At 35.4% G+C, this 11882-nt stretch overlaps 1 long non-coding RNA gene across 1 annotated transcript in view; it reads right to left on the reverse strand.

Annotated features, from left to right (window-relative positions):
• Positions 1-9101: 9101 nt before the first annotated feature.
• The window catches only part of LOC141378259 (uncharacterized), a 9834-nt gene continuing 7053 nt past the window's right edge, over positions 9102-11882 (reverse strand). The window contains exons 2-3 of the long non-coding RNA XR_012392312.1: positions 9796-9975; positions 9102-9478 (exon numbers count right to left, since the gene is read on the reverse strand). This is a non-coding gene — a long non-coding RNA (uncharacterized lncRNA). The remainder of the gene's footprint in view (positions 9479-9795; positions 9976-11882) is intronic.

An 11882-nucleotide genomic window follows, 5' to 3' on the forward strand; every position in this document is an offset into this window, starting at 1 on the left:
TCACACACCAACACACACATATACATATTTTTCTCAGACTGGTTTCTTGAACATGACAATGATTTTACTGTACTCAAAAGGGCCTCCACAGTCACCAGATCTCAATCCAGTAGAGCACCTTTGAATCCATGCCATGAAGGATTAAGGCAGTTCTGAAGGCAAAACGGGGTCCAACCTGGTACTAGTGTACTTAATAAAGTGGCCAGAATGTGTGCATACAGTGCATCCGGAAAGTATTCATAGTACTTCACTTTTTCCACATTCCTACCGTGAAGCATGGTGGTAGCAGCATCATGCTGTGGGGATGTTTTTCAGCAGCAGGAACTGGAAGACTAGTTAGGATAAAGGGAAAGATTAATGCAGCAATGTATAGAGACATCCTGAATGAAAACCTGCTTCAGAGTGTTCTTGACCTCAGACTGGGGCGACGGTTAATCTTCAAGCAGGAAAAGACCCAAAGCACACTGACAAAATATCAATGGAGTGCATTCACAACAACTTGGTGAATGTCCTTGAGTGACCCAGCCAGAGCCCAGACCTAAATCCTATTGAACATCTCTGGAGAGATCCGATAATGGCTGTACACTGTCGCTTCCCATCCAACCTGATAGGGCTTAAGAGGTACTGCAAAGAGAAATAGGCAAAGGCTTTTTAATAAATTTACAAAAAATTCACATTGTCATTATGGGGTATTGTTTGTAGAATTTTGAGGAAATAACTTAATTTAATCCATTTTGGAATAAGGCTGCAATATTAAAAAAATTGGAAAAAGTGAAGCGCTATGAACATTTTTCAGATGCACTGTGTATATGCACTGTATATATTTTCAACACATTTTTAAACATAAGAATTTTAATATCTAATTTCTAATAAAGTGCAATTTAAAGGCTTAACTATAGGTTAATTTGGTTAAACAGCCAGCTTAGGGTAATTAGACAAGTCGTTGGACAACAGTTGTTTGCTTTGTAGACAATCGTAAAAAACTGCTTAAGAGGGCTAAGAATATTTACCCTAAAATGGTGACCTTAAACTGCTTTTATTCTAGCCGAAATAAAACAAATAAAACTTTCTCCAGAAGAAAAAATATTATAGGGAATACTGTGGAAAAAAATGCTTGTTCTGTTTAAAAAATCATTCAGGAAATATTTGAAAAAGAAAAATTCCGGACGAGCGAATAATCTATAATTCATCATCATCATCTTCCATTCATCTTCCAATTTTCTTTTTTTATGTAGACATGTTGAGAAAAGTCAACTACGAATACAGACATGAAATACAAATATGTTGTTATCACAAACAGCAGAATTAAGTTACACAGACTAATCAAAGAGAACAAAGACAATGGCAGAGTGCAGCCCATGTCATGGCTGTTGTAACTTCACTGTCATGCTTATACATACATCTGCATTGTATCTAGACGACCGGTATCCATAGAGACGAGCCTCACGGATCAGGGTGACATTCCAAAGTAATATCTAATCTTCCGCAACCTGATCTCATTGTCATTCATCTAAAGCTGTGCCCTTTTGCTGCTATTTATTCTATTGTGGATTTTGACTTATTTGAACATGCAAATGAGGTCTAATGTAGACCTGGGGCATCTGCTGTGCTCAAACACACACACACACACACACACACACACGTTATCAGGATGAGCACCCACACCTCGCGCTAGTCACCGCTAGTCACCGCTAGTCACATAAGCCTCTTGGGCCGCATGGAGGCGAGCGAAGCCTAGAGGCCTGCTGTGCGTAAAATCACCCCCTAACACCATTAGAAACATCCAGGCAATCACCCTGTGTGAGACAGACAACGGAGCTTTCTGTCCGGGCTCTTTTTGAAGCCATTCAGACGATTTTGTGAAGAGGCTCATTTAGGAGACTGGCCATTTCCATTGACTGTTTCCTGTCTCAAAGAAGCTTGATTACTGGAGGGCGAGACAGACTGTACAATTCACATCAATGCCACTGTTATAGCAAAACATGATTTAGGAGAGGCAATTAAAGGGAAAGCAGAGATGTATTTGGGCTTCGTTTGGACTCATTTCCATAAGCAGCTGCATGCTGAGCATTGGAGCTTATTTTAAGTTTAAGTTCGTGTGAGGGTCCAACATTTTACTCAATGAGAAGTACTGGGTTAAAAATCATTTGTTCTGTCTGTTTATTTACAATATTAGGTAACACTTGATTTTAATGGTTCATTTGAGTATTAGAAGACTGATTTCTCCTTCAACAGACATTTAACTGACTATAAGAAACTTTGCTAGCACATGTCAACTTACACTAACTCTAACCTTAACCCCAACCCTAAAAGTCTACTTATAATCTAATAAGAAATAGTTGCAATGTAACTTAAATTCAACAATCAACATAAAGTGTGACCTAATATGAATCTTTGTAACAGTTTTGACTTTATTTTTTTAAGAATATTTCTTAAAAGATAAAAGCAAGTGTCCATAATATTCATCTATTTCAGAGACGCCCAAACTAGGGCCCATGGTAACCTTTGATTTGGCCCACCTTTCCATCTTTGAAGAGAGAGAATGATTGGCCGATGCAGAATGGACTTTGGATGGAATGCCTTTAAAAGAGATTGTCATTTCTAATTTAACGTAAGCTTTTGTTTATTTGTTTTATCAAACAAATGAATATATTGTCGCTCGACAGATTCAGACATTGATTAGGAAATCAACGCAGAGGGCTCGAGCAGATTCAGTGTTTTTGGCATTAAACTCCATTCTGTTATAAATGGAATTGTTAATGCTTTCATGGAAAAGGCTACGTTTAGTATAAAATGTAATGATAATTATAACCATAATACATTAGTTAATAATAATATTAAAGTAATGTTTTTTTTATTTATATGTAAATATTTTGAAATAAATTAGGTTAATTACCCATGACATTGTTATTGGCCCTTCAAAAAAAAGTGTGGGTACCCCTTTATCTATTTTAGCTTGTAGTTGCTGTATTTGTTTAGAAAAGAAAGCCATACCAATAAATGTTACCCTTGACCACTAAGTGTCAATTTTTGAAAATTGAGGTTTATGTATGATCTAAAAACTGATAAATAAGCTTTCCATTGATGTATAGTTTGTTGGGATATATCAGCCTGATTCCTCATGAGGAAATGTAACTCTTTTATGTATTTTCAGGAAAGTGGCTATTTTGTACAAATTCAAATGATATGAAAAGGATAACAGGATGCGTTCCCCATAACCTTCACTTAAGGATGAGTAAATTCTACTGAAATGTAAGAATGAGATTATACATTCTGAATTTTCCATGAGAGTTGGCATGAAATTGCTTTGGATATATATGGCTGGGATACAGCTATTTAAAAATCTGTAAGCTGAGGGTTAAAAAAAATAACATGAGAAAATCATGGTTAAAGTTGTCCAAATTAATATCTTAGCAATGCGCATAAGTAATGGAGTTAAATCAAAATATTTTCATGGAACATTTTTTTACTTAATATTGAATACTTACTTAATATTTTATACTTAATATTGAATACTGAATTTTGGCATAAAATACTGGCTATATAGTTAAAGTCAGAATTATTAGCCCCTTTTTGATTTTTTTTTTCTTTTTTAAATATTACCCAAATGAAGTTTAACAGAGGAAGGAAATTTTCACAGTATGTCTGATAAGTTTTTTTTTTCTTTTGGAGAAAGTCTTTTTTTTTGTGGCTAGAATGCAAGCAGTTATTAATTTATTAAACACCATTTTAAGGTCAAAACTGTTAGCCTCTTTAAGCTATATTTTTTCTAGTTGTCTACAGAACAAACCATCGTTATACAATAACTTGCCTAATTACTCTAACCTGCCTAGTTAACCTAGTTAGCCTAGTTAAGCCTTTAAATGTCACTTTAAGCTGTATAGAAGTGTCAGGAAAAATATCTGGTAAAATATTATTTACTGTTATCATGGCAAAGATAAATTAAATCAGTTATTATAAATAAGTTATTGAAACTATTATATTCAGAAATGTGTTGAAAAAAAATCTTCTCTCTGTTAAACAGAAATTGGGGGGGGGGATAAACAGGGGCTCTAATAATTCAGGGGGGCTAATAATTATGACTTCAACCATATATATATATATATATATATATATATATATATATATATATATATATATATATATATATATATATATATATATATATATATATATATATATATATATATATATATACATCCATGTTGCAGTAAGTGGATCACTTGCATGCCCATCATCATAAGAAGATACGTTTTTTTGACACCAAAAGCTACACTGTAAAATAAAACATGAAATAATGGCCGTTAAATTACAGAATTTTACTGAAAATAGCAGACATTAAATTACTGAAATTTACCAGGAATTTAAATTTAAGGAAATTTCTGTAATTTAATGTTCACATATTTACATAAATTTATTTAAATTAATGTTTGTTATTTTACAGTAAATGTCTGTAATTTAACATCTGTTATTTTCCTATACATTTCTGTAATTTAACTGCCGTTGTTTTATGTTTTTTTCCAGCACCTCAGCTGCCGAAAGTTTTTTTTAAATTACGGATTTTTTTGCACACTGGGTGTAAAAGTGTAAAAAGTATCATTAAATAATAATAAACATTTTTGGGTGTAAACTTTACATTGAGGTCCCATTTTTCTCCCTTACAATTAAACCATGCATTGTTTAAATAATTTGAGTACATTTGCTCCAGGTTAAAAAAATAATAGGCATGAATGCATGTTTATACTTTCAAACAATATATACTCTAGATACTCTAGTAGTAATAGTAGTAAACTTTATTGTCCATGACGGGCATCACCATATTGCTGCCGACATTCCATAAAAACAAACAATAAAAACAATGCAAAATACAGTTACAATAATTATAATGCTAATTAAGATAAACTCTTGTTAAATGAACCCATTGAAACAGGATTTCTTATATCGGTTCAACCAACACTTAAGGACCCTATATCTCCTACCAGAGGGAAGCAGTTCATGAGAAAATAAAAAAGTTGGATCATTCAGAATCCTTTTTATTAGGCTTTCCATTTAAGAGATGCATCAACACTGTACAGTTGGGCTGCCAAACCACAATGTGATACCATACCTGACAATGCTTATAAAACAACATCATAAGATTCTTGTTATTCTTGTAGCTTCTTGCTGTAATAAATGGATCCTAAATTACCTAAAAATTGCATTTTCTTTAAACGCTTAAATCTAAATAACGACTTTTTGGGGGAAACTTTACTTTGAGGTTCCCATTGTACTCCCGTACAAAACTGTGCATTTTTTTAATGCATTTCTTCCTGGTTAAAGGCACCTAAATTGGACTTTAAACAATATAGGCCTCTGCTTTTCTGAAGTTTGAAAGTTTATTCTCACATTCTTTATTTATACAATCTAAACACAGTAAACCAATGAAATATTTCAATTCAAAAACAACCAGGTTCTACTTGAGTAACGTTTTTCCTGTGATGGCGATGCGGGAAGATCAGCAGCCATTACTCTCCAGTCTTCATTGCTACACGAAGCATGACTGTTTCCTCAGATATGCGCTTGAGTAAAAGCATTCAGCTCAACAGCCCTCAAGTAAAGTACAAATTCCTTAAAATAATATGCCCTTGGTTTAAGGAGGATTCCTGTGGACAGGTGAAAGGGGACAGCACAAAGGCCTTGGACCGTGCTTTTTTCCTGCAGCTGCACGTTCGGTTCAGCTCTGCCCCAAAGGACATATCAGTGCCTCCGCAGTAAACACTCCTACTATTTGTCCAGGGCCTCTCATGAGACCAGCTCCATCCTGCACCCTTAAATAGCTTTAGGCCACAACAAAGAGTACAAACTGGGGGAGGAAGAAGGTGAGCGAGAGAGCGAGAGGGCAAGACACAGAGGAGGGAAAAGGGTGAGGATGTGTGAAGAGGGGCTAAGAGCTTCTGTCACTTCGAGTGTGAACACAGAAGAAGCGTCCGCCGATGAGGACGGACGCGCTCATAAATTCAGCCAGAGTGAGGGAATACACAGACAAAGAGGAGGCATAAAAAGGAGGCGACGCTGGCACACTTGTGGGAGGAAGCCGCCATGCTAAAGCACTGTAGCGCTTATGCCGAGCCCAATACGCAAACACCTAATTGACACCAATGTCTCAATCATCACACTGTCAGCACAACAAATGCTCAGTCTGACCTGACCCTGACAGACATCTTATCAGCCCAATCAAACAGACCAAATGAGTCTGAAAACCTCTCACCACAGGCAACAAAGAGCCTTGGCTTTATACGTTTTGCATGCCAAACTACATGCTGTCTTCTCTATTGTTTGGGGAGAATGCTTTGTGAAGAGACCAGCATGCCTTCAAGACATTAGCTGAGCCACACTCTGAGAGACAAAAGGCTTAGGTAATTCTCCCTTTTTTTTCTCCTCCCTCTCTCTCTCACATGGGTGACTTGGGCTCTTCTTTGCTGCTCAAGTCTGACTGCGTTTAATGAACGCCGCAAAGAGCGATGACAAGAAGGGCCTGGGGGAGGGGAGATAAAAATCAGGCCCTACAGGTGGAGCTGGGTTTCTCTATCAACACCGCCATTGTTTCGCTCTTCAACCGCCGCACTGCTAAGAGCCGCAACCTGCCCCGATCCTGCTGACATCATCGTGGGTATGGAGAGAGGAAGGACGTTCAAGGCTTCTGAATCTCATGCACATTTGCTCGTGCTTGTTTGGGTTGGTTGTGCTGGAAATGATCGACGGAGAGTCGTCGGTGACGCAGGCGCAAACATTAACCCTAGAGGCTTCTCTGCATTCTTAGACACTGTGTCAGGCTGAGCAACACCCCGATTGACTTCGCCAACTCCAAGAGAGAAGAATAAGTGGTGTCAAATGATCCTGTTAATCATGGTTATGTTAACTGAAGTTGCTCGGAATTTTACACAAACATTTCTGCAATCATCGTGCGAAGGAAATATAGGCCTACATAAATATGAACTATATATATATGTATATATCAACGTTTATGTTTACTAATACATGTTTACAGTATTTTTACACATGCCTGCAGTTTTTATTTTTATTTTAAAAAGTATAAAGTAACAAGAAAACTGTAAAAAAGTATGTACATATTATGCTAAATAGTTTTTTTCTTTAACAAATAGACAAATAAATAAATACCCTCATACAAAATCCTATTACTTTTTTCTAAACATGGTGATCTATAAGGAGATTTGGTCCATATTGACATAATAGCATCACGCAGTTGATGCGAATCTCCCGTTCCACCACATCCCAAAGGTGCTCTACTGGTGACTGTCGAGGCCAATTGAGTACAATGAACTCAAGTATCCATGCTTTCATGTTGTCATAGAACTGCCGCTCAAAGGATATTTTCTAATTTTTGGACCATTCTCTGTAACCCTTGGAAATGATTGTAGTTCTAGGTTCCAGTAGATTATCAATTTCTGAAATAATTAACAAAGATGCCATATTTTAATTCACCTTAATCACCTTTCTTTCCCACTCTGATGCTTGCTTTGAACTGCAGTCGATTGTCCTGACCATGTCTACATGCCTAAATGGATTGAGTTGGTGCCATGTAATTGGCTGATTAGAAATTTATATATATATATATATATATATATATATATATATATATATATATATATATATATATATATATATATATATATATAAGCAGTGGCACATTAGGTAGTGCTGTCGCCTCACAGCAAGTTTGCATGTTCTCCCTGCCTTCGCGTGGGTTTCCTCCGGGTGCTCCGGTTTGCCCCACAGTCCAAAGACATGCGGTACAGGTACATTGGGTAGGCTAAATTGTCCGTAGTTGTGTGTGAATGTGTGTGTAAATGTTTCCCAGTGTTGGGTTGTGGCTGGAAGAGCATCTGCTGTGAAAAAATTGCTGGATAAGTTGGCGGTTCATTCTGCTGTGGCGACCCTGGATTAATGTAGGGACTTAGCCGAAAAGAAAATGAATGAATGAATGAATATATATATATATATATATCTATATATATATATATATATATATATATATATATATATATATATATATATATATATATATATATATATATATATATATATCAGAATTACTACCCCCCCCTTTATTTTTCCCCAGTTCTAAACATAATAGTTTTAATAACTAATTTCTAATAACTGATTTATTTAATCTTTGCCATGATGACAGTACATAATATTTGACTAGATAATTTTGAAAACACTTATCCACATTTAAAGGCTTAACTAGGTTAATTAGGTTAACTAGGCAGGTTAGGGTAATTAGGCAAGTTATTGTATATTGATAGTTTGTTCTGTAGACTATCAGAAAAAATATTGCTTAAATAGGCTAGTAATATTGACCTTAAAATGGTTTCTAAAAAATTACAAACTGCTTTTATCCTAGCCAAATTAAAACAAATAAGACTTTCTCCAGAAGAAAAAATATTATTAAACATACTGTGAAAATTTCCTTGCTCTGTTAAACATCATTTGGGAAATATTTCTAAAAGAAAAAAAATCAAAGAGGGGCTAATAATTCTGACTTTAACTACACACACACACACACAGATTTTTGTTGAATAAATAAAACTAGTTATAAAATATTTGTACAAAGAACAAATGTGTCCACTCTGAGAAACTTCAAATCGTTAAAGTATTCACTCTTTTTCACTAACCGTGACTAATGTAATCAATAAAGGAATACATATAATATTGCTAGATCTCGAAAGATCTTTGATCATTTCATATATAAAATATTTTTAAAAATATGAACTGCCATATCATAATAATATATCAGCTGCAATACCAGAGTATTTTTGTGAATGTCTTGTTACTGTTTTTTTTTTTTTTTTGAAAATGATATTGCAGTTCTTATTTTTCTGCTTCTTAAAACATTTTGTCAGTCATTTTGTAAATAATTTTAAAAAATTATAGAATAATCAAATAATGCTATGTTAAACTATTCACTGGTTACTTTACATATATGGTAAGATTAATCACAGTTAATCGAATTGATGTTTTTTCCTGTAAGAATTACCAACAGTTTTCACAGAATGATGGAATTGTGCGAAGAAACAGACAGACAATTTTGAGATATTACTTGCGGATGAATTAATTTAGCTGCCACTTTATTTTAACGATACACCATTTTTTTGGTACACCCAAACATGACGGAAGACTGACAGATGTGTTGCAGCTATTGAATTGGGCCTGAAAATAGATGGACAGGAGGCCGCGGATGGTCCAAGAGGATGCAAGACCCTTTATTGTATTGTTGTTATTCCCAGAGAGACCTCCTTTGATAGGGTTTTTTTTCCACTCTCTTGTACCCCATCAATCTTTTTCCAATTACCTGTCTTGTCTCCCCCAAATCTGTCACAATTGTTGCCTTGGAAACTGGTAGCGTCCAGAGCCATTATATTTTGGTCCATTGTTCGATTTTGTGTTGATGTGGCAACATTCCCCCAGACGAACAATCCTGAAGAAGAAGAAAAATCAGGTTGGGAAGCACTTGAATCAGATGTAATCAGTACTGTAACACAGCTGTGCTGTCTTTGAATGAAAATATTTGATACAAATTTCCAATAGCCTTCGATTCGCCTCCATAATAACTGTCATGGTCGGTATGTGGGGTGCTGTGCTTTAAAAAAAAAAAGTCTCTGCCCTCAAGGACATCTCCGTACTCTGGAAGCCCGGGGTACTTTGAAAAGCAGCAGAAGTGACAAGACTCCCTCTTCCAGTCCAGACTGTCATGCATATACATATACACATACACACAGAGACTTACACACTCACACAGAGGACTCGCAGAATGTCATTAGACGCCTGGTATCCTGTGTGGTGAGCTGTCAGCTTGTCATCTTTCAGTCGGTGCACTCGACTGGACAGCGCCGAGCATGCTGGGATGTGACAGCCAGTAAAATGGAGTCCTGTCATTACTTTTCCCCACACCTGCTGTTCTGGTTCCCTGAGAGGCTGCAGACAAATAAACATATAAACAAACAATCTTACCAGCGTTCCCAGTGTTTAGAGCCAAATGTGGAGAATGTGCATTTGTGTTAATGAATGGACGAGATGTCAAGTTTCAGTTTGGTTCATTTGCGGATTTTTTTCACTAAATTCCATCAATTCGCGGGTTGTGGCGTTAACATGACACCTTACAAAATGCATGTCAGCAGAGGAAGACAACATACAAATATCAGCAAGTTGTCAGTGGCCCTCAGGCTATCCGTGATGTGAATGAAGACAAGAGAGAATCACAAATAATGTTGTGGGCAATATTATATCATATGTGCTCTGACGGTGCCTGTCCTGCAAATCTAGAAGTATAAAAAGATTAAAAAGAACATTTTAAAACCAACAAATTAAAATCCACACTAAAGGCTCCTTCACAATAAGGATGACAATGATAAAGATTCATTCATTCATTCATTTACTTTTCAGATTAGTCCCTTTATTAATCTGGGGTTCCCAGAGAGGAATGTACCACCAACTTATCCAGCATATGTTTTACGCAGCGGATGCCCTTCCGGCCGCAACCCAACACTGGGAAACACCCATACACTCCCATTCACACACATACAATGAAGCTTATTCAACTAACCTATACCGCATGTCTTTGGACTGTATGGAAAACCGGAGCACCCGGAGAAAACACACGCCAACACCGGGAGAACATGCAAACTCCACACAGAAATGACAAATAGCCCAGCCGGGGCTCAAACCAGCTACATTCTTGCTGTGAGGCGATTGTGCTACCTACTGCACCACCATGATGCATAATAAAGAAATCATAGAATTGTAATGACATCACAACAATTGTAATTATAACTTTGGAATTACAAGGTATTATCTAACATTTTTTGTCAAAATGTGATTATTCAAAAAGAGGATTTCCTTAAATGAAATGTAAAAACTTTCAAGGAACACTCCACTTTTTTTGGAAATATGTTTATTTTACAAACCCTTGTCGCTGGGGCAGCACCTTTTTATGGAACAGATTCGTACCTTAAGACAAAGAAACAAATTTGTATCATTGCAGTTTGTGCCTTTCAAGGACATGATTTGTTACATGGGAAACCAAAGTTTATCTTTGGTTTTTAAAATACACATTACATTACATTACATTAAATAAAACCTGCAGATACAATATTGTACCTTCATCAAAGGTAAAAATCTGATCCATGAAGTTACCACTACAGTGATAAGACACTTTGTACCTTAACAGTGTCAATTGTGTTCCTTCAAGAACTATTTAAAAGCATTTTGCTATACCAAAATATGTCAATTTATGTTCAGTAAATATAAAACATCAAATGCATTTTTATTTATATATATTTTTTTAAAAGTACCTTTTCCATTTACAATAAAAAAAATAAAAAACACTTTTGCATACATTAAAAGATCTGTTTTTTGCTAAACATTTCACAACACTTTTCATAAAAATGTTACAGAAATACATTCTCTCATGTACAATACAATTTTTTTTCCTCCAATTTTCACACAATACCTTTGTAATCACATAAAAGTTCATTTAATTTATTTAATTTTAAAATAGAAGTAGAAATATGCAAAATAATTGTAATGAGATATGCACAATGTTTGATTTCTTTTACAATAGTAAAATGTCTGCATGAACACTTTGCATATGCAGGACTGTTGCCAGCTAGCATGTGTAGTGGAAAGCAAATGCCAAAAGGTGCGGATATCAATAATAAAACTGCATTTATCAAAAAAGCTTACCAAATATTTATTAAAAATGTCTTAAATGTTTAGTTTAAAATACCTATAGTTTTGTTTTACCAGTTGTTTTGTATTATGAAACTTAATAATGAATGTTTATGAGTTTCTTTAAACATATGCTTTTAAATGATGATTCATAT

Source organism: Danio rerio, chromosome 2 (assembly GCF_049306965.1).
Source record: "Danio rerio strain Tuebingen ecotype United States chromosome 2, GRCz12tu, whole genome shotgun sequence".
Lineage (NCBI taxonomy): Eukaryota > Metazoa > Chordata > Actinopteri > Cypriniformes > Danionidae > Danio > Danio rerio.